Here is a 22264-nt window from a genome sequence, read left to right as displayed (position 1 = left end):
CTAGACTATAACAACATTTGCTTTTTAGGTATGTGCCAATGGTCTCCAATGTGGATTCCCCAAATATTGAACTTATCTTATTTCTGATCTTCAGAGCATTGTAATCTGGAGTATTTTCATATACTGTGAGTCGGTGACAAGGTAGCATGTATTTCAATTTATGTCTAGTTCCATAGGCATGTGTGAATGTATTTCCTTCAAACAGATATGAGTTTTTCTGTTCGAAGATAAGTATTTCATTTATGAAGATGGAAGGGATTGTCATGAAGTCCAGGCTTTTGAATGGTGGTTTGCATGAATTTCTACAATTTGTTCCTATCATTGCTCTGTTTTTTTTTTTGTAAGTTTGAAGATTCGAAGGAGGTTTGTCTTTTCAGCACCCCAAAATATTATTCCATATCTTATAAGTGTTATGAAATACGCATGGTATACAGTTTTCTTCACTGTGAAATCTGTTACTTTGTGTAGTACCTTCATTGCATAAGCTAAACTATTTAATCTCTTCAGTAAACTGTCCACATGGTCGGTCCATTGCAAGTTTTTATTTAAAGTTATCCCAAGAAATTTTACAGAATCAGCTGTGGTCAGTTCTTTACCTGAATATGCTATTTGTGATACACATTCAGTAGTTTGTTTGGTCCTGAAGTGTATGATTTGGGTTTTTTCAAGATTTAATTTAATAGCTTTATCTTTTAACCATTGTTCCAGTTCTTGTAGAGTTTGTTTCGTGGTCCCTTACTAATTCGTCAGTGTTTTTGCAGCAGACTACAGCAGTTGAGTCATCTGCATAAAGTATTGTATCTGTATTTACTTTGCTAGGCATGTCATTCATGTAATATAAGAACAGAAGTGGTCCTAATATCAAGCCCTGGGGCACGCCTGCTTGAATTTCTTTTCAGCTAGAGCAAGTTCTCTCTCCCTTTTGATGTATCCTTTGGTATCTGTTTTTGAGATAAGATGAAAACCATCTTATAGATTTTCCATGAAAGCCATAGTTTATGTAAATATGTTAATTATTAAGTTCAATAAAAACTTTCGTGGACTTTAAAAAAGCATATGACTGTATCCATAGACCTTCAATGTTAAAAATCTTAAGAAAATTAATCAAATTGATAGAACTCACCTTAACCAAAAGTCAAGTTCAGGGGGGAACTCTCTGAGCCATTCATCATACAAACAGGTTTATGACAAGAAGATTGCTTGGCACATCCAAATTGGAAGACCCAAAGATAACATAAGTTTAAATTGTCTAGGATTTGCTGATGGCCTTGCTCTCTAGTACAACAATATTCAGGAAACCAAACAACAAGTTATCTCACTACAGGAAATAGCACAGAAAACTGGTCTTGGAATACCTTTTGAAAAAACAATCATCATGTTAACTGACGCACCACTCATAAACAAAATTGCCATAGGAACCCAAGAAATCAAAATTGTAGATAAATTTATATATCTGGGAGAAATCATAACATATAACCTCAATGAAAAGCCAACATAGCATTAACAGAATAAACAAATTGACTAGAGCACAATATATTACCAAGAACACCTACAACAAAAAGAGCCTGTCAATAGCAACAAAATTAAAACACTACAAAACAGCCACTTAATCAGAAATAACATATCCAAGTGAAACCATCTTCAAAACAACTAACACTGCACAAATAGACAAAATACTCAAAATAGAGAGAAGAATCATCAGAACATACATCAACAAATCGTACCAGAAAGATGGACACTGGAGAGTAGCTATAAATGAAACAGTCTACAAGAAAATAAAACCGGTGAATAGTACAATCAGGAAGAAATGCATTTCATTTTTGGGACAACTAACCGGAACACCAGAGAACAGGATCATCAGGAGAATAATAGAAAAATTGTGGAATAGTAAGTGCAACATTAAGTGGATTACAGAAATTAAGGAAGATATGGATGAGTTACAGATTACACTGGAAGACCTAAGAAACAAACTGACAAAATCAGGAAACTCACAGACAAACAAACCAGACTACAAATGAGAATCAACAAACAGACTATAGGACGGGTGATTTCCGATGAAAAAAGAAGGATGAGCTCTGAGAAAATGAAGATGTACTGGGCTGACAGGAAACTGAAAAATTCTTTGTATAAAGTTGGCTAGAGCAATCCAATAAAAGGCCATAAAATGTAAATAATAATAATAATAAAGTTCAAACTAGCAAAATCATTAATTAGCAATTTCTATATAATGTTTTTAAGATAAAAAAATAAATTAGATTTTTATGGAGCTTTTTTTTCCCCCCCAAAGTGTAGAGGCCGAGGAGCATTCCTCCTTTTCTTACCCATATTTCAGCTTATTGTTTGCGCAACAAACTAGGGTGTAGTGGAAGTAAAAAATCCAACTCAAAAAATAACCGCCATCTTAAAGCACAGCACTCAATCTGTATGAGCATACAGATGTAACATGGTTATTATTCTGAAATATTCTTGAAATGTGAATGTAACAACTAAGAGGAGACTACAAAAATAACTCAGGATTTAAAAAATTATAAACTTCTCCCAAACATTGTGGTAACAGGTAGGATATTTCACAGAATCTTAGTAGACTTAAAACATTTGTCTCACTGCCTGTTAAAATAGGGACCAGATCCACAGGTAAACTAGACACTATCCTAAGGTCAGCAAAAAAAGTTAAAATGTGGTGCCTTGTAACACATATGCTATAAGCACTGCACATGTCACTGGGGCAAGAAGGCATGGGGCATGGGTCTGTATCCTCTCCAGAGAAGAATGGGAAATAAAATCTAAATGGTTGAAAGTAAGAAATGATATTCACATAGTTAACTTTATGAGTTACAGCTTGTTGTCTGTCACTTCCCTTTATTCTGCTAGTGATAACTTTCTCTGCTGGTTTCCCAACACACACAATTGGACCAAGTGAGAAATTTCTTCCCTTGATTACATCATCTGTTCCAGTGCCGTCAGGATCACATACAACTCAGTACTAATGACATTAAATGTGTTTGTAACTATAAAACCACAGGCACAGTCAGGGATGAGGACTGAACAGCCAGGAGTGTTCCATGGTTTGAGCCGTCAGTGCACACTACAATCATATAGTGGTCCTTAGTGAAAGTATTTTAAGAAAAAAAAAGGCTTAAAAATTACACAGGACTGCATTCTTTTTTAAAATATATCCAGGTGTAGAATAATTCTGGATCTTTTAAAAATTTAGGGCTTGTACTTCAACCTCAGGATAAACCATATATTTTTCATGTCTATTTCTAATAAAAACTTCTTTGCATGAAAGGCAAAGAGCATTCTTTCTAACTGGCAGCTGTTAAAGGGCTGTTTGAAAGGTGGGTGAGCAACAGTACCATACGTAGATGGATTTAGATATGATTGCATGTTTGTATTCACTTGTAAATTCCAAATGGGTGTGTGTCACTTCGTGACTGAGGAAGTGAGGCAACATGTCCCAGGAATCATGTATGTTAAAACTGAAACTGGATGTATCCACTGAAAATACCAAAACTGCTTACAGACAGCTATGAGGAATTTAAAGGTGGCGACTGATTCACAACAGTGAAACATTATTGCCACATGTATAAAATTATTATAAACAAAGTCATGAATATATTTAATTGACATACTGTCCAGTAGTTCTTGGTATCAACTAAGGGTTGAAGAAGTCTTAATTTTGTTAATGTCATGGATAGTCTGAGAAGGAATGCCAAAACCGTGATTTTTTCATATGAAAACCATTACTGCCAGCCTGATATTCCCGTCCTATTATACTATCTATTGATACCCTTTTTTGACTAATGTAAAACTGCAGTGTGTAAAGGAACTGAAAATATTGTGATTTAATCGCAGAGGTGCTGAAAAATTGTTCCAGTGACACACCAGAGAAATATCTGGTAAACTTTTTATCTTTGAGAGACATAGGAACAATTTCGCCCTTCGTTTTTTATTTCTTGTATGAACGACTACCTTTTGTTCTGATGGGCTGGTGGGATGTCGTACTGTCTAATTACTAGTGTGTGTGTGTGTGTGTGTGTGTGTGTGTGTGTGTGTGTGTGTGTGTGTGTGTGTGGTAAATGAATGAGTTAAAAGACGCAAGATGTGTTGTATATTATTTTCATCGCACAACAAGCCTTATTCCCATGCCTATGGAGTATTTATGTTAAGCAGAGAAGGCGAGTTTTAGATGGAACCGAAGATCTTCAAAACGGCGCTGCTCAACAATAGAGGTACGTGATTGTGCTCTCTACTTTCCTTTTGTGGCCGCTAAAATTACTTCCGATTCGTTTTGCCGAGACATTCAGAACCTGCAATCTTCTTTTTCATATAAAAATACTAGTCCGACGCAAAAGAAATACTCTTAGATTTAAATAATTGCCATTCTTTTACCCAGGCCATGGGGAATGATAGAACGTACGTGCCTCTACTCTGAATGTACGTTCGCAATCTCCGAGTGTGTTCACAATGAAAATTTCTCATCAGACCGCAACCACTCGCACGCGAATGTACGTACCCTCTGAATGTATCTAGTCAGTCACGCGCGTTGTTCAAAAGCTTTACTTTTAATATTCAGTGGATTACATTTCCGAAATTAATTTTTGTTTATGCTGCAAATCGTACTTCACGCGAAGTATTTATTACATAAGTTTCAGGCTCAATTTAATAAAAAAAAAGATTCCGAATAATAGAAATAAAGAATAACAATCAAACAAATCAAACCTAAATAAACAGAAAGAGGGAACGTTACAAGTGCCAAGGTGTACAAAGTATGTTGTTCCTTTTTAATAACGGCACAAAGCCAGTTATTATGGCTATGATCAGAACTGCATAACGTCATATGAAGTGGTTAATAAACCAAGAGCATTTGGTGTATATATTTAAAATGTATAAACATTTTGTCAAATTTCACTAATGTTGTTCAAATTGTAAGTTGTTGCATAGGGTGATGTAGTGGTCAGGTAACAAAGGTTTTAAACAAGCAACCACTGTGGTGCTGGTGGGGCAACCTGGTCTTCACCTTTTGGTTGTGCAGCCAGAATGTTGCTTGAGAATAAGTGTTATATCAGACTTAAAAATATTTTGGTGTCAATATACTTTAGGACTTATAATATTTCAGAACTCTGACTGCTAGTTATCTTATAATCATAGCTGGGGGGGGGGGGTTATCAGTGACTGAATATTTATGACTGTTTTACACTTCATACTGTTTAAAGATTTATATTCAGCTGTTTTAAGTTTTCTTTGTAGTTTTTAGTGATTCTGTTGCTCCGTTTCAAGCCTTGAGTTCACACTTCTTACTGTCTGCAGATGTTCTTGTGGCAACTCCTTACATCGCCTCCATCTGTAGCAGCAGATGAAAGGCTGCATAGACTGGAAACCAGCCCCCCAACACCCTCGCTGGTCACTTCCACCAGAGGGAGGACTAAGACAGCCAGGCTTTCTGGATGCAAGGCATGCCGAACCGACACTCTATCAGTTTCTTGTTCGCTCCAACGAGGCAACATCTCAGGCCGTGCTCTTGGCAGCTCGCCCATGTCATGCAACTGGGTCCACGTCATCATTCGCTGCATTTCACTGGGGTATGTGCTAACTGCAGAATTCTTATCCTGCACTCGTCACTGACCTGTCACAGTCTGTTTAATAAGAGGAGTGCTACTGCATTTTTTCCGCACCACCTTCTCATACTATCTCTCCTTAAGGTGCTTCTACTGACTATAGGTTTAAAAAGCCTGATGCCGGACGCCCAGTTCGTCCTTCCAGTATCAGCAATTGGAATACTGCATGCAGTGTAGTGCAAATACCGCAGTGAAGTGCAGTGTGTACCAGGCTCGTTTATCACTATTCTATCCCTGGCTGCTGTGGCACCCCTTTGCAACCAAGCACACCACTGAAGCGGTTTTCCCACACCACTGGACGACACCGAACAAAGGTTGTAAGCCACCCATGGTCTACCTGGCCCAGACCCTCCTCGATTAGGAGGTATTCAGCTGATTTCAAATGATACTGTAGTCTTTAGCTTTTGGGTTAAAATGATAGAACCAGCCTATGTGGCTCTTCCCGGCATACCCCATCACGTATTGCTGTTTTCCTTATCTAGCACACTGCTTAGGCATGTGTGCCCCTTAGTTGTATACAAGGACATGTACATCATTCCTTCACTGGTGACCCCCCTCTAAACCACAGTGCTGAGTCTCACTACTGAAACACACTAGTTGTCCTTTTTTATTATCCTGATTAGCACAAACCACGTGGTCAAAAAATCAGTTCCCTTAGGGTCTGCTGGAAGCATCCCACTTGCACCCCCATCCACTCCTTGCCCTCTCCACCATCCTGCAACCCTCCACACATGCCACCCCTCCATTCGCATCACTACTCCTCACCCAGCACACCGGCCCCTGACCTCTTTCAGATTCTGGTGCACCTGAGCTCCGATATGACAGCACATACTGCCACCGTCGCCCACATACACTTCAAACACGTTCATCTCAACACTGTCGGCCCACTATGCTCGTATAATGGGTATTGATGTCTGCTGACAATTATTGACAGATTTACTTACTGGCCGGAGGCCACCCCTATCCCTAGACATTTCAGCGAAATGTTTGTTCAGACCTGGGAGCCCAGCTTCAGTAGCCCATGCAACATCACTAAGGATAGTGGCACCAGTTCACCTCAGCCCTCAGCCCTCTTCTGATCTCTGGCAGCCACCTGTAACTACAGTTTCCATCATACCACCAGCTACCACCCTGCAGCTAACAGTATTGTGGAACAGTTCCAGTGCACACTTAAAGCCGCCCTCACGTTATTCTTCTGAATGGTCTGCTGCCCTACCCCTGGTATTTCTCAGCCTGTGGATCACACACAAAACCAACCTGAGAGCTTTGGGTGCCGAGCTGTTATACAGACAGCCACTCTCCATTTATGGTGATATTTTGGAAGCAACCCTGCTCCCTCCTGACAGCACCATCCCAGGTTTCATTCAGCAGCGCCAGGGCTACTTGGCCCACTGCAACAAACACCTCTGCAGAGGCACGGTGTGCTCCCCACCTCCATCCACCGTGACCTCACAGTATGCACACATGTCATGCTTCAAGTGGATGCATACCAGCCGCTACTCAGCCCTTAGTATTCGAGCCCGCACCTGGTGTTGCAATGCAAGGAAAGGACAATCTCCACTCGTCTGAATGGGCTCACGACAATTGTCATCATAGACAGACGCAAGCCAGCCTACATCCTAGAGCCCCCTCCAGCTAACAAGCACAGCACCATTGAGGTAGAGTTGCCCCCACCTACCACTGGATCCAGTTACAGCACCATCAGCATTGTGCCTGATACAATGCAGGCCAATACCATTCTCTCTGCTGTCCCTGATTTGACACCGGCCAATGCAAGCCCCAATGCCAAGTCTAACACACCACCAATGCTCCTCTGGTGCACCAGCAACCGACTACAAGAATAACACAGTGCCTGGGAATTTGATGATGCTGCCACGCTACCCTTTTCACAGCCTCCAGCTGAATTAGATAGTGCTCTACACCACAAGTGTCCACTACGCTCAACAAAGCGTTGTCACCATTGCCACTAGCACCTGCACTGGAGCAGTAATGCAAATTCACATGCTCCCAATGCAGCACAAAAGAGCTGCCCATGCTCCTCCTCTCACCAGAAACCACAGCAAGCATTGTCAGTCGGCTTCAAACACCCCTCTGCACAGTTGACATCAGTGTTTTCCTCTTGAAAGGGGGGAACTGTGTGTCAGCTCCTTCCATCACCTCCATCTGTAGCAGCAGACGACGGGCTGTTTAGGGTGGAAACCAGCCCCCCCAATACCCTCACTGGTCACTTCCGCCAGAGGGAGAACTTAAAGACAATCAAGCTTTCTGCATGCGAAGAATGCCAACTGTCGCTCAAGCGGTCTCTTCTTCTGATCCAATAAGGCAACATCTGCAGCCATGCTCTTGACAGCTTGCATGCACAATGCCACGTGGTTCACATCATCCACCACATGTCACCGGGGTGTGTGCGAAGTGTAGAATTTTTATCCCGCGCTCGTTGTTGTTGTTCTGCTGCAGTCCATTTAATAAGAGGAGTGCTACTGCATTTTTTTTTTTTTTTTCCATGCTGCCTTCCCAATCTGTGTCTTCTCAAGGTGCTTCTACTGACTACAGGTGTATAAAGCCTGATGCCGGATGCCTGGTTCATCCTCCCGGTATCAGCAACTGGAATACTGTTAGTAGTATAGTGCAAACAGTGTGGTGAAGTGCAGTGCACGCCAGTATTACTAGGCTGATTTATTACTATTCTACAGCAGCCATTTTGGCTCCCCTTTGCCGCCAATTGCGTCATTGAAGCAGTTTTCCCACACTGCCAGACGACACTGAATAATGGTTGTAAGCTATCCATGGTCACCCGGTCCAGATCCTCCTTGATTAAGAGGTATTTAGTTCATTTCGAATGTTACTGTAGTCATTAGCTTTTGAGCTAATACGTTAGAAACAGCCCACACAGCTCTTCCGGCACAGCCCTTGCTTCACTGCCGTTTTTCTTACCTAGCCCACCGTTCAGGCATGTGCACCCCTTCGGTGTATAGAAGGACACATAAATCATTAACAGCAAATTAATCATCTGTGCTCTCCTGAAACTATCTTGTTTTCAGTTAGCAAACAGAATTACTAGCTTTCGCAACCGATGGTTGCTTCTTCAGGAAAGAGGGAAGGAGAGGAAAAGACGAAAGGATGTGGGTTTTAAGGGAGAGGGTAAGGAGTCATTCCAATCCCGGGAGCGGAAAGACTTCCCTTAGGGGGAAAAAGGACAGGTGTACACTCGCGCGCACGCACACACACACACACACACACACACACACACACACACACACACACACACACACACATTGTCTGTGTATGAGCGGATGGATATGTGTGTGCGCGCGCGAGTGTACACCTGTCCTTTTTTCCCCCCTAAGGGAAGTCTTTCCGCTCCCGGGATTGGAATGACTCCTTACCCTCTCCCTTAAAACCCACATCCTTTCGTCTTTCCCTCTCCTTCCCTCTTTCCTGAAGAAACAACCATCGGTTGCGAAAGCTAGTAATTCTGTGTGTGTGTTTGTGTGTTTTGTTCATTGTGCCTGTCTGCCGGCACTTTCCCGCTTGGTAAGTCTTGGAATCTTTGTTTTTAATATATATATATATATATATATATATATATATATGTGTGTGTGTGTGTGTGTGTGTGTGTGTGTGTTTTTCTTTGAACAACATATATTCAAAGATTAACCCATCTGTTTGCAGACCACATTATTATCCTACAAGGTTGTTTCTTAAGGTTTATCCTTTAATGATATATATTCATTTATTTCAGATTTGATTAGTTTCACTAAAGTGCTTCATAAGCGAACCATACTTACATAAGGGCTTAAAGCAACTTAGCACAATCAAACCCTTTTTCACTAAGTGAGCTACTCTGAAATTTAAGGTCATGTACTTGCCCTCAGTTGGTTCTTAAAATTTGCAGTAGCCCCACTTTATAGCAATTGGTAGGCGCTAGCAGTGTTGTTCTTGTTGTTTATTTGTATCATCAGGGATAAATAATATATTCATCAATAGCCCCATGAAGTTGCAGATAGTAAAATACAGCATGTTACCCAAAATACAAAGATTGTACTAAAGTCCAGGTGTGACCACAAGCCTACTCCAATATTCTTTGTTTTGCTAGATAAACATGAAATAGAAAAAAAGTTAAACTCTCACATATGACAGGGAAATGTGATAAATGATGCTGTACTAATTGTACCTCACAAAACTTAACTTGAAGAAATATGAAATAATGATTATACATGTATTATGGGAACTGTCGAGATTCAGAGCACCAAGAAACTTTACACCACTTCAGACTTCGCACTATTCTAGACTGGACCTGCAGAGGCAAATGAAATAACATTTATGCTGCAAACAAATGTCAGAAACCATCATTAAAACAAACACTATTAACTATAATAGAATCATGTGCTTCTTTCAGTTACTTTTCTTATGAGTCACACTGATACTGTCACAGACTTGCATCAAGGGTGATACTAATAGATAATGTTGAGCAAATAACACATGACAGGCATAGTGATATTCCGTCCTCAGACAAGGCAACTATTAACTCAGTTACTGATGCTAACCATAGGCACTGTTCCCAAATAGAGTTGTCATCATAAAATTAATGGATTTTTAAGCATACAACTTGTTTGGGGACATCATCGTCATAAGTATATCCCTAACATTATTAACAATGACATTTTTCCAGGCAGTTACTGTTTCTTACATAGTGATTTTGTTCCAGAATCTTTTGTATTCAGATAAAGTTGTTTGATGGTTTACTGTCTGTACCACTTGATAAATATCTTAACTATGGACTGGTTCCACCTCAGAAGTGACACACTTTATACATTCTTAAGATGGCATGAGGGTGTGTGGTACAAATGGATATGCAACACCATCACCTGCAATAACATAGCAAGTAATTCCGGCAGCATCCATTACATTACCGATAGGTTAAGGCTAGTGGCTGCATCATTGCCTCCATGCCGATTTTTTTTTCAACAAGATAATGCAAGACCACATGCTGCCTATGCTATCCTGACCTAATTGATACAGAAGGTATTCAACTGCTACCCTGGCCAGCACATTCTCCAGATCTCGCATTGATTGAAAACATTTGCTCATGGGGAGTGATTACATCATGCAGAATAATTTGACATTATATCAGCAAGTTTCCACAAAATCCTTTTTTGGAGGCAACTGGAAGGTCTGTCTTAGACCAAAACATACACATCCACCTTGACATGATCAATTTGGCCTCTAGGCATCCATCAGGAATAACAGTATAAACTCCCTAACAGTGTGATGTATAAAGAAGTTGGCTAGGGAAACTTTTGGAATGGAACCTAGATCAATAATACAAGGTTCTCTTCACTGGCTAGTACACAATTTGTATGATACCTGGGTATTCTAACAGAAAAGTGTGGAGTTACGTATTACTAGTGCATCTCTCAAGAATGTAGTCTCACATGTTCAATGAGGATGTGGGTCATTCACATTTTCTGTCAGTATCACACATGGATGCTGGATTCCTCACATTATCAAGCATGATTTAAGGGCTGTGCAGATCTACAGCCAACATTTCAACTCTGGACTTGTCTTTTAGGGTGGCTATAGGCATGCACATTATGCCCACCTCATGAACACAATCCTTCAGGAGGCAGGAATCAACTGAATGAAGTTTCTATATTATCTGCTAACTTGATCTCAACCGAGCATGCTTAGGCCCAGTTGAAACTATCAGAACATCATTGCAAAAACTCTCCTAATACAGTGACATTAGGAGGGCTACTGTTGGAGAGTGGGAAAGGCTTGAGTAAATGACTACCACCTTACGGACAGCATGCCAAGGAAGATCTAAACATTTTACCTCGCACAAAGTGGAGCAGAACAGTACTTATATCACAGCAAAGGCTTTTTTAGGCTTATTCTTTCATTCCCAGAATTTCTTAAAGCGAAGCCAATTGTATTCAGATATATGCAGATAGTGAAGAACTTTTTAGAGCAGTTTGAATTCAGATGATGCCAATTGTTAAGATGTAACCTCATAGGTAGCATATCTTCAAGTTCACCAAAAACTTATTTCCTTCTTCCATCTTTAGGGAAGGTGAGACACTGTCCCTCCATATTTAACACACTATTCTTCATCCTTGAGTGCTTTGTCATGAAGGCAGGTTTAGCTGGGATATTCAAAGCCCCAAGTATCTGATTAGAAGTTATAGCCTGAATATGAGCTCCGTATCCTGGGCACACTAGTGCAGCTCCACTGTGGCACATATTCCTTAGTGCCTCACAATGGGAAGCCATGTAAAACATTACTTCAGTGTAAAGTAAGCTAAACAAACTAAATACAGGTATGAGGAACAAATTTCTAAGATACTATGATGTATGTGGTTAAATTTACCAAATGCTCTACTGACAAAGAAGCATGCAGATATGAGGCAAATTAAGATCACAATAGTATTAGTCAGCTTGTATGGATCAATACAGAACTATTTTTTTACGAATTTATAAAAAAATTCAATGGAAAGGCATAGCAGAGTCAACATCTTTTACTAGGATGACGCAATTAAATAAATACTAGCAGTGATATGATGTTAAAGGTAATAGAAAATAATGCATAAAAGGACTTGTGGCAATAATAAAAAAAAAAACAGGCAAATACACAATGTGGTACACAGTTTTCTCAGGAGGCTAAGTTAGTTAAAAGCTGTGGCAGTATTGCCAATGATTCCAGAAATGCACAATACTCTCGTGATACCACCATCATGTAACTACTACTCTAATCCACCTCCCACAAAAATAAGTTGCCTGTTAGTACCACTATGTAAAGTGTGTGAAGTAAAAAGTCACGATACCATTAAGATTGCTTTACTTGACGCAAATCACTAGGCCTTAAGAAAAACAAACATGAGATTCAGTGCTCGAACACATTATTTTGATTTACGAAACTCTTCAAATACAAATTCCACCTTTTTTTTCATAAAAGAATTCCATACTACAATGGTCTTGAAATAATTCTCCATACACACAATTTCCCATATTTAATCACATCTGACTTTTTTTCCATTTTCTAATAAAACAAATGCTTTAGGTGAAATGATAAAAGAAAGTCCTGGGCCGCTGGGGGAGAGAGGCAGTAAATGCATGGGACATGCATGGCATCAGTGAGCACAAAACAGTGAAAGCAGTGGGAGTTGCATGTGGCGCACAGTAACATGGAGACATACGATATTGCAGTGTCCATGTTCTTCCAAATTATGCTGCAATGTTCCTGTGGACATATATGCATGTCTGAAGGAATATCGCGTCATAATTTGAAATAACACAGGCATGGCAATATTGTATTTATCTGCAGGCACTGGGCAATGGACTCTGATGTAAAATGTCTCACCTGTACGGGAATATACATTATGGAAGTACGAGTACAGGTTGTAGACAAATGGTTGACAACATATGGAAGTTTGGGTCTGGCCACGAATCATGCTCACATAGCCTAAGCGGGAAAGTTGGGTTCAAGTCCTGCTCTGCCACAAATTTTCATTGTTGGCATTCCATTACGCAGCTGATCCTCGTTCATAAACTGTGAATACATTTCATGTATGACATGGAGAACTGGACTGGGAGAAGGGAGATCAAACAGATGAAGAGAGATACTGTGGAGAGGAGAACATAAGTGTAGAGTGACTGAAGGGTGAAGTTGGGAGCATAAGGAAAGGGGTGTGTATGGATCTGAGACAGGAGCATGTTCAGAGTGTGGGTGAAGAGGAGAGGGGTTCTAGAAGGCTACATCACAACACTTGCTATCTGAATCCCCTGCCAACAGTCTCTGACTTACAAAAATTGTAATGGTCCTTACAGCACGTTCTTCAATCTCTCCATGTTCCTGCCCTCAAACTTCACTAGCCCATTCCACAGCAATGTCCCATCTGTCCCCATGCTCCCAACTTCACACACACTACACTCTCTTCTCTCCGCTGTAGACACCCAATTAGTTCCATTTATTTACATAACAAGAATTGCACAAAATGAAATATTTCAACCTAAATCAATTATTCCTTTTGTTCTGTTCTATTTCATCCTCACAATCCACTCTTCCACATTATTGTGTGCCAGTTGCAACTCGTCGGGTTGTGACTGTGCAATCGCATTTGTGGCAAATTCCTATCAGCAGTCAACAGCCTGTCTCTTCAGCTCTCCCTTGCCCTCCTTTATCCATGCCCTCACTCCACCTGACGCAATCTGCACTCCAGTCGAGCTGCAGTGTCAGTACATGTAGTTGGCCATGACAGTGAGTGAGTGATTGATTGATTCTTGGATTAATTACCTCAGAAAGAGGACATCTGAACATTAACACCAGTTTCAGTTTTGTTTATATGCATATTGAGGTAATTTATATGACATGGAAGTTTTAAACATGACTGTTACTAATTTCAACATAGGATTATACAGCCAACTGGTTGCAAATAACTGTTTGGTACACTGACCTAGGTTTTGACACCTACTAAGAGTGTCTTCATCAGAATGAAATTTTGATAAAACATAAAACCACATTGCGAAAAAGCTAGCTAGGTACATGTGGCAAAGACTGGAACGTTTTATTTTATTTTTGATTGAGCATAGCTGCTCTAAATTCTGACCATTGCTGTTTCACAATGTAATTTTATGATTTATAAAAATTTCATTCTGATGAAGGCACCCTTAGTAGGTGTCGAAACCTAGGCCAATGTACCAAACAGTTATTTGCAACTGGTTGACAGTATAATCCTATTTTGATACAGAAGTATTTTAAAAAATGGATTTTGCTGGACTAACTGCATTGAGCTCAGTGGATTATATCAAGAAATAAATTTGTTTACGTATTTAAAAAAGAAAAAAAGGAAGAAGAAAAAATTTGTCATTTACCAAACTTGCTAGTGAAACTGAAAAATATCAGTGAATAAGTATCATTAAATTATATTGAAATGTGCTATTATATGTCAGTGTAAGACATTTTCTGGAGGTTCTACACAAAAGTCACATATCAGTTAAAATTAACCATAGAAGAAGAAAACTCGCTGCACCTCTGCCACTCAATATAACTCAATTACATACCACGACACAACTATCTCTATGGTCTCAACAGACAAAACACTGATGGTTATACAGGGAAAACCAAAATGATCTGACGATGTTAACATTAGTTTGAGAAAATTGGATATGCACACAAAATTCATTACACATAATCAATAACACAGAATGAACACACTGACCGTTTCCAAAAGGAGCCAAGTCAAAATTAATGAAATTTTGTAAGAAAGAATATATATTAAGATTCATGTGGTAAGGAAAGTTCTGGCAGAATGTAAATAATTTAGGAGTACAGAAGACCACACACCAAATAGTACAAGCACTCAGCCATTGACAAATGCACAAAAAGAAATGAAAACTTTCGATTACAGTTCAGCACATGGGCAGGTGGAGAGAGAAGAGCGGTTGTGTCAGGTGATGTGGGTAGAGGGACAAAGAGGTAGGAAGTGGGAGGAGGGGTTAGGCAGTGGTAGCTGGTGGCTCAAAGGGAGGCAAAAGGTGTGTATGATAGGAATGGGAGAGGGAGAGGCAGCAGGTGTACAGGATTGGGATGCAACCCAATGCAGTGGGACCAATGAGATTGTGCAGAACACAATGACAATGATGTAAAGGCATGGACTGGAAGGGTGTGACAGTACAGAGGAAGGGGTGACTGCAGGGTAGACATAATGCGTGCAATGGGTTAGCAGAGATTGAGACCAGGAGGATTAAGGGAGAAAAGGATGTGTTACAAGGATTGTTCACAGAAGATGATGCTGCAGGGTAGGATCCAAATGGTACAAATTGTGAAGCAGCCATTGAAATCTAGCATATTGCACTCAGCAGCATGTTCCACCACTAGGGACAGCTGTTTGGTGATCATGACAATGTAAAATGTCATTCAGAAATTGCAGCAGAGCTCATATATGACACAACTGCTTTTACAAGTGTTCCTGCCTCTGACAGGATAGGACAAGCCTGTGGCACGACTGAAGCAATGTGTGCCGAGTGGCTGAACTGGGCAGGTCTTGCAGTGGCGTGTCACACGCACATGAAAAGGGGTTTGGAGCGGAAAAGGCATAAGGACGGACCAGGATGTTGTTTAGGTTGGACGAGTGATGGAATACCACATTAGGAAAGAGTGGGAAGGATCGTGGGTAGGATGCTCCTCAATCCCAGACATGATGATAAGATATCTGAAGCCTGGAGAAGGTCTGGGATGATGTTGGGTGATAAGGCAAGCACTTGTTTGCAGCTGGTTCGTGGGGGTGGTGGGAGGATTTGAGGTGTGTAAAGATATAGCATGGGAAATATGTTTGTGGACTAGGACATCCGTGATGTCCTTTGTGAAACCTTCAGCATGCTGAGAAAGAGAATTCTTTCACCGTTGAGATGTCAGCCACGAATAGCCAGGCTAAATGGAAGCAATTATTTGGTGTGGAAGGGATGACAGCTATCAAAAAGCAGATACTGGATTTGATTCAGAAGGGGTATGGATAGAGCCATCAGAGAGTTGGAGGTTAATATCTGGGAAGGTGGCACATTGGGCTGAGGCTGACGAGGTGAAGTGGATGGGAGAGAAGACACTGAGGTTGTGGAAGAATGAGGATAGTGTCTCTTGGACCTGGATCCTCCAGATCATGAAGATATCACCAGTTAACCTGAGAAGGGGTTTGGGGTTTTGGGAGGCTAGAAAAGTTTGCTCTAAATGACCCATAAACAGGTAGGCACGATTTGTTTGTGCGAGAGTGTTGACGTGTGTCAGAAATCCGCATGATATTTGGTGAGTGGTCTCCTTCACTCCCAAATTATTTACGATATTAAGATCCATGTAATCTAACAGATGGTGTGTAAAGTTTTCTGTATCTGTAAGAAAAAAATAAAAGTATTATGTTCCAAAAAGATTCTGGCAAGAGCTCACCACCCATAGCCAAACAGAGGTTCAGAGAAAAGCCAACATGCACCTGTGTGGCACTGGAAGATAGGAGCTGAAGTAATAATGCAGCTGAGCCAACATTTTCATTTTAAAATAGCAACACGCTTCTCACAGCATTAGAGATAAAATGAAAGATAAAAATCACAGTACTTTTACAAGAAGTAAAAGAAGATTTGCATGTGAAAAAATAGTGATTGCTTTCAAGACATTTATGAAGCACAGAATGCACTGTGGCTTGGAAAAGTATAAAGAAATGGCTCAATAAACCAATTACATAAAAAAGTTATGCATTTACATTAGGTGAAAACCAGTGTTAACAAGTTAAAGAAAACAGCAAGTGTACTGAACAATCTGGACATTACTTCCTTTATATTCCCTCAATTTCCCATGAAACACATAATTTATATAAAGAAAGATAACATAATCTATAAATTCAAGACAGTTTTCAATCTGAAATAGAAATTATACCTTTAACAAGTAAAATAAATTAGACACTTTTTAAAGAAATGGGGGAAAGAAACATAAAATGGGTCTTTTACTTAAAAATTACAACATACTTAAAAAGATGAATAACAAAATAGTAAATTCTCTCTTCAGAAATTAATTCACAAATGAAGAACTCCACACAATTCCCAATTTCGTACACTGAACAGTTCTGTGAATGAAAAATGCAGAAACAAATGAGCATAGAATTAAAAACTAGATGAAGTCATTTGACAGAAAATTTGGTTGTATACTCCATATCAAATATATGGAAGAACTATCCTATCATAGATGGCTGGAACAATAAAGCATGCTACATGGCTGCAAAAAGGTGCAGATTAGTGAAAACTATAAGCGAGGTTGCAAGACAGGTGTCAAAATGTTATAGATTTACAGAACTTATTTTGTTTTCAAGTATGATCATTTTCCTGGAGACTCAACACCTCTTTCGCAATCAACATGGTTTCCATAGCTATTAAACATTGAAACCCAGATTTGTTTGAGAGATCCAGAAATCAGAAGAGTTTACATTGATGCCATATTTCTTGATTTGCAGAAAACCTTCAAGAAAGTTCCACTACATCATATATTAAAACAGTTGTGTAATTCTATTAAAAACTTTCTAGCTAGCAGAGCTCAATACGATGTTCTTAACTGTGAGGCATAATCAGTAACGGGAGAAACATTTGGCAAATCTCACAGTTCGTGTCTAGTATTCCTTTTTCCCCTTGATGATATGACTGCTTCACACATACATGATGCATAATGATCACAACAGTAAAACTACATAAGCTCAAGCTTGTGCTGTGGTGTGTTGACAATCTTACTCAGTGCATACCATCTGAGAGCAGTATAGGAAGAAGGGACAATGATTCTAGTATACTAGCGCCTATATATTTAGATGCTGATCTCATTCTCTATTAACCTTATAATAAAGGTAATGATGTAATGCACACAGGCACAACGAAAAGACTGCTAAACATGTGAGCTCTCGGGCAAAAGGCGGTACTGCGAGCAACAGCACATGATGGGAGAAGCAGTTTGGGTGGTGGGAGTAAGGAGGAGGCTAGAATAGGGAGAGGAACACCAGCAGAGGGGTGGCGGACGTTAAAGTCCTGCTTGTAGGAACATGCAGACATGTAGGGATGTGGTGGGGACAAGGTTGTGCAGCTAGGTGCAGGAGGTGAGATGGAAGATGGAGGGAGGGATGAGCAGAAAAGGAGACATGTAGAGGAGGGGAAGAGGACGCTGCAGCTGTGTTGGTGAAACAGAAGGTTGTATAGTGCTGGAGGGGGTGTAGGGAAGGAAATAGCTGAGTGAATGACAGGGACTAACAAATGCTGAGGCCAGGGGGATTACAGGAATGCACAACTCAGTAAAGCCGATGCTGGTAGGAAGGATCCAGAAGGTGCAGGCTGTGAAGCAGTCTCTGAAGCGAAGATACTTGTGTTGGGCAGCATGCTCAGCAACTGAGCGATCCAGCTGTCTAGGCGACAGTTTGTCAGTGGCCATCCATGTGGAAAAGCAGCTTCTTGATTGTCATGCCCATGTGAACACAGTGCAGTGGTTACAGCTTTGTTTGTAGATCACATGACTGCTTTCACATGTAGCCCTGCCATTAACTGGATAGGTGATGCTTGTGACCGGACTGGAGTATAGGTCTAGGGAGGAGGAGGTGGTGGTGGTGGTGGTGGTGGTGGTGGTGGTGGTGGGAGGACGTATGGGACTGATATTCCATCTAGGTTTATTACATGGATATGAAACATCAGTCAAGGGGATGAGAGCAGGAGTGGAGTAGTGATGGATGAGGATACTGTGTAGGTATGGTGGGCAACAGAATACCCCTGTGGGAGTGGTGGGGAGGATAGTGGGCAGGATATTCCTCATTTCAGGGCATGACAAGAGGTAGTCGAAACCCTGGTGGAGAATGTTATTAAATTGCTCCAATCCTGGGTTGTACTGAGTCACGAGGAGAACATTCCCTCCACCAAACGCACTGACAGTCTCCTTTTCTCCCTCCTCTACTTCTCTCCTTTTCTGGTGCCCTCCCCCCTCCCCACCATCCAATCTTCCAAATGCACCTGCTGCCCAACCCTGTTCCCACCACATTCCTGCATGCTCCCACAGGCAGCACTTTACTGCCTCCACCCCTACATTGTGTCACAAAATTTTAATCCTGGATAGCTGATGTCAATAGGAACCAAAATTAATAATGTTGTGTAGGTTGACAGTGCATACTTTTTAAACTACAAAATCTTGGCGCAACACGCTACTGTTAGCCGAGGGATTGCCCTGTTGTCAGATGCTCTGGACAATTCATGACCGCAAATTCTTTGCCTGCTGGAGATTGCGATTTATCCAAGGCAGCCCACACATTCTATGGTAGCGCGCCCGCCTTCCACTATTGGGGGGGGGGGGGGGGGGGGGGCGAATCCGCCAGGGTCCCGACACATCCATTGCAGTTTCATGATAATTTCATGATAAGACTTGCTGGGAAAAAACACCATCAACAGCTGTTAGTTCGCACACAGAAAGTCTTTCATAAACTGTGTCAGCCCTGAAATGGGCCCTTTTTGTAGCTACGACATTGTTTACTTAAAGCAGGTGCTCGAATTGGTGACCCTCTGACGCAAACCAAGCTTGGTAACGCCAAACGGTGTTGTGCTGAAGTCTTTCAAGATCTGCTGGCATTGCCCTGATTGGATTGGCGGCACACTGAATGCAATCCATTAATTCCTCTTTGTTTCTAGGTAGTTCACATACAGGTAGGTGAACTAGAACCCTGAACAATCCCCACAGGAAAAAGTCCAGTGGCGTGAGGTCTAGTGGTCGCGGGGACCACCAGCATCACTGCCAATTACATGGCCGTCAAAGAGTTCATTTAAATATCCGCACACAGCACAACTGTTATGTGTGGACGCCCCATCATGCTGCAACCACATGTGTAGCCGTATGTCCAGGGGAACATCTTCCAGCAAGCCACGTAGAGTTTCTTGCAGAAAGTGAAGGTAATTTGCCTCAGTAAGTTGAGGAGGTAGACGGACCAGTCCAATCAGATGGTTACCCACAATGCCTGCCTAAATGCTGAGCGAAAATCATTCCTGGGGTCTGTGGACGTACGTGACATGAGGATTTCCCCTTTCCCAGTAACAAACGTTTCGAGTGCCCGATGGAAAGTGAGCTCATCGATAAACAACACAATGTCGGGGATGTTGGGATCTCGTGCAACACGTTGCAGAAACCACAGACCAAATTCTAGCTTGTGTTCACAGTCTGCCACAGGAATTAGATCCTGAACAGGGTGGAAACTAAATGCATACAGGCTGTCATCCCTCAAAACCTGCCAGACTAACCAATGAGTAATCCCCATGTCATGTCCAACTGTTCAAGTACTTGTCGCAGGTGCTTCCTCGAAGTGCTCAAGACCAGTCTCTTCAAATGCAGCATCCCATCATGTTCGAGGTCTTCCTGCATCACCATGATATCCTGCTAACGAGTCTGTTTCGCCAAGTCGTTGGTGAATTGCTGTAAATGCTTGCTGGTGTGGGTGGCATCTTGTTGGGTACCATCCCTCATACAACCCTCGAGCTTCATGCACATTATCGTCAGCTAGTCCACAAACAAAAACCATATCTTGTTGTTCTTCAAACAAATAATGTGCCACCATGATTACTTTATGACTAAATCACAGGTGACGTGTGTGCTCTGAAGCAAAGCTTACATGTGAATGCCTCAGACGTGAGGTGGAGACAAACTGCAAGACCTATTCGACACACGTGTGTATCACATTGGGGCAGTGACAGGGTGAGGGAAGTGCTGCCCGTCAACCGACGAACACCAACAGGGCAATCCCACAGCCAATCAGAGTGTGGGCGCCAAGTTTCCATAGTTTAAAAATGGTGCATTGTCAACTTACACAACATTAGTAATAATTTGCACGACAAACAAACAAGAAGAACTCCTAACACACTTTTAAATTTCAGTTTCCACTTCTTTCCTTGTGATTAAGTCAGCTATTTAAAAGCTCTTTGCTGCAGTCCTCTTATTTTTCAACTATATAATACAAAGTGTGCACAATTCTAAACTCTAAATCTGAAATATCATTCAGCAAAGCTCTGTAACAATGCTGGGGAGCCAAATACACTTATTCCCACCCTATAGTTGTCATAAAATGATTATCTCGAGGTTTTTCTGTGTTAAAAACATCCATACAGCATACAGCTCACACAAAAATTATTTATTTACCGCCGTTTACGTATGGGTTAGATTATCAAGAATGAAGATGCATCTTGCAACTATAGTGAAGATCGCTGAGAAACTGCCTGACATTAATAATCTTTGATCATCAATTCTAGGGTTTTGCCAAATCAAGTTGTTTTCAGAAATGTCTGCTTTTGTGTGTGTGTGTGTGTGTGTGTGTGTGTGTGTGTGTGTGTGTGTGTGTGTGTGCGCGCCACATCCTTTCGTCTTTCCCTCTCCTTCCCTCTTTCCTCATGAAGCAACTTTTGGTTGCGAAAGTTTGAATTTTGTGTGTATGTCTGTGTGTCTATCAACATGCCAGCGCTTTCGTTTGGTAAGTTACATTATCTTTGTTTTTAGATATATTTTTCCCACATGGAATGTTTCTCTCTAGTTTTTATATATAACAAAGGTTCTGCAACTTACCAAACGAAAGTGTTGGTACATTGATAGAAACAATAACAAACACAAACACAAATTTCGAGTTCTTGCGACCCAAGGTCGCTTCATCGGAAAAGAGGGAAGGAGAGGGAATGATGAAAGGATGTGCATTTTAAGGGAGAGGGTAAGGAGTCATTCCTTAACTTAGGGGGGAAAAGGGACAGGTATACACTTGCACACGGATGGATATATGTGTGTGTGTGTGTGTGTGTGTGTGTGTGTGTGTGTGTGTGTGTGTGTTATTGTTTCTATAAACGTACCAACGCTTTCGTTTGGTAAGTTACAGAATCTTTGCTTTCAGATATATTTTTTCCCACGTGGAATGTTTCCCTCTATTATATATATTATATATATCATTAAGGCATATTCAGTGGGATAGTTTGTTGGTATCTGAATTTCTTCTCATCTGGTCTGGAGGTCACATTACCACTTCCTTTCCGAAACATATGCACATTTTTATATTCTGAACTTGTTCTTCACACTGTTCAACATGGTGAACAAACTATCCCACTGAAGATGCCTTAGAGTAAAC

General features: G+C 41.0%; 1 protein-coding gene across 1 annotated transcript in view; it reads right to left on the bottom strand.

Annotated features, from left to right (window-relative positions):
- LOC126353878 (protein kintoun) overlaps positions 1-22264 on the bottom strand; it is a 95731-nt gene that overhangs the window by 70738 nt on the left and 2729 nt on the right. The gene's annotated exons all lie outside the window — the stretch shown is intronic.

Source organism: Schistocerca gregaria, chromosome 1, assembly GCF_023897955.1.
Source record: "Schistocerca gregaria isolate iqSchGreg1 chromosome 1, iqSchGreg1.2, whole genome shotgun sequence".
NCBI classification, from domain to species: domain Eukaryota; kingdom Metazoa; phylum Arthropoda; class Insecta; order Orthoptera; family Acrididae; genus Schistocerca; species Schistocerca gregaria.
Note: the sequence above shows the minus strand (reverse complement) of the source record. Positions and strands in the feature narration are given on the sequence as shown.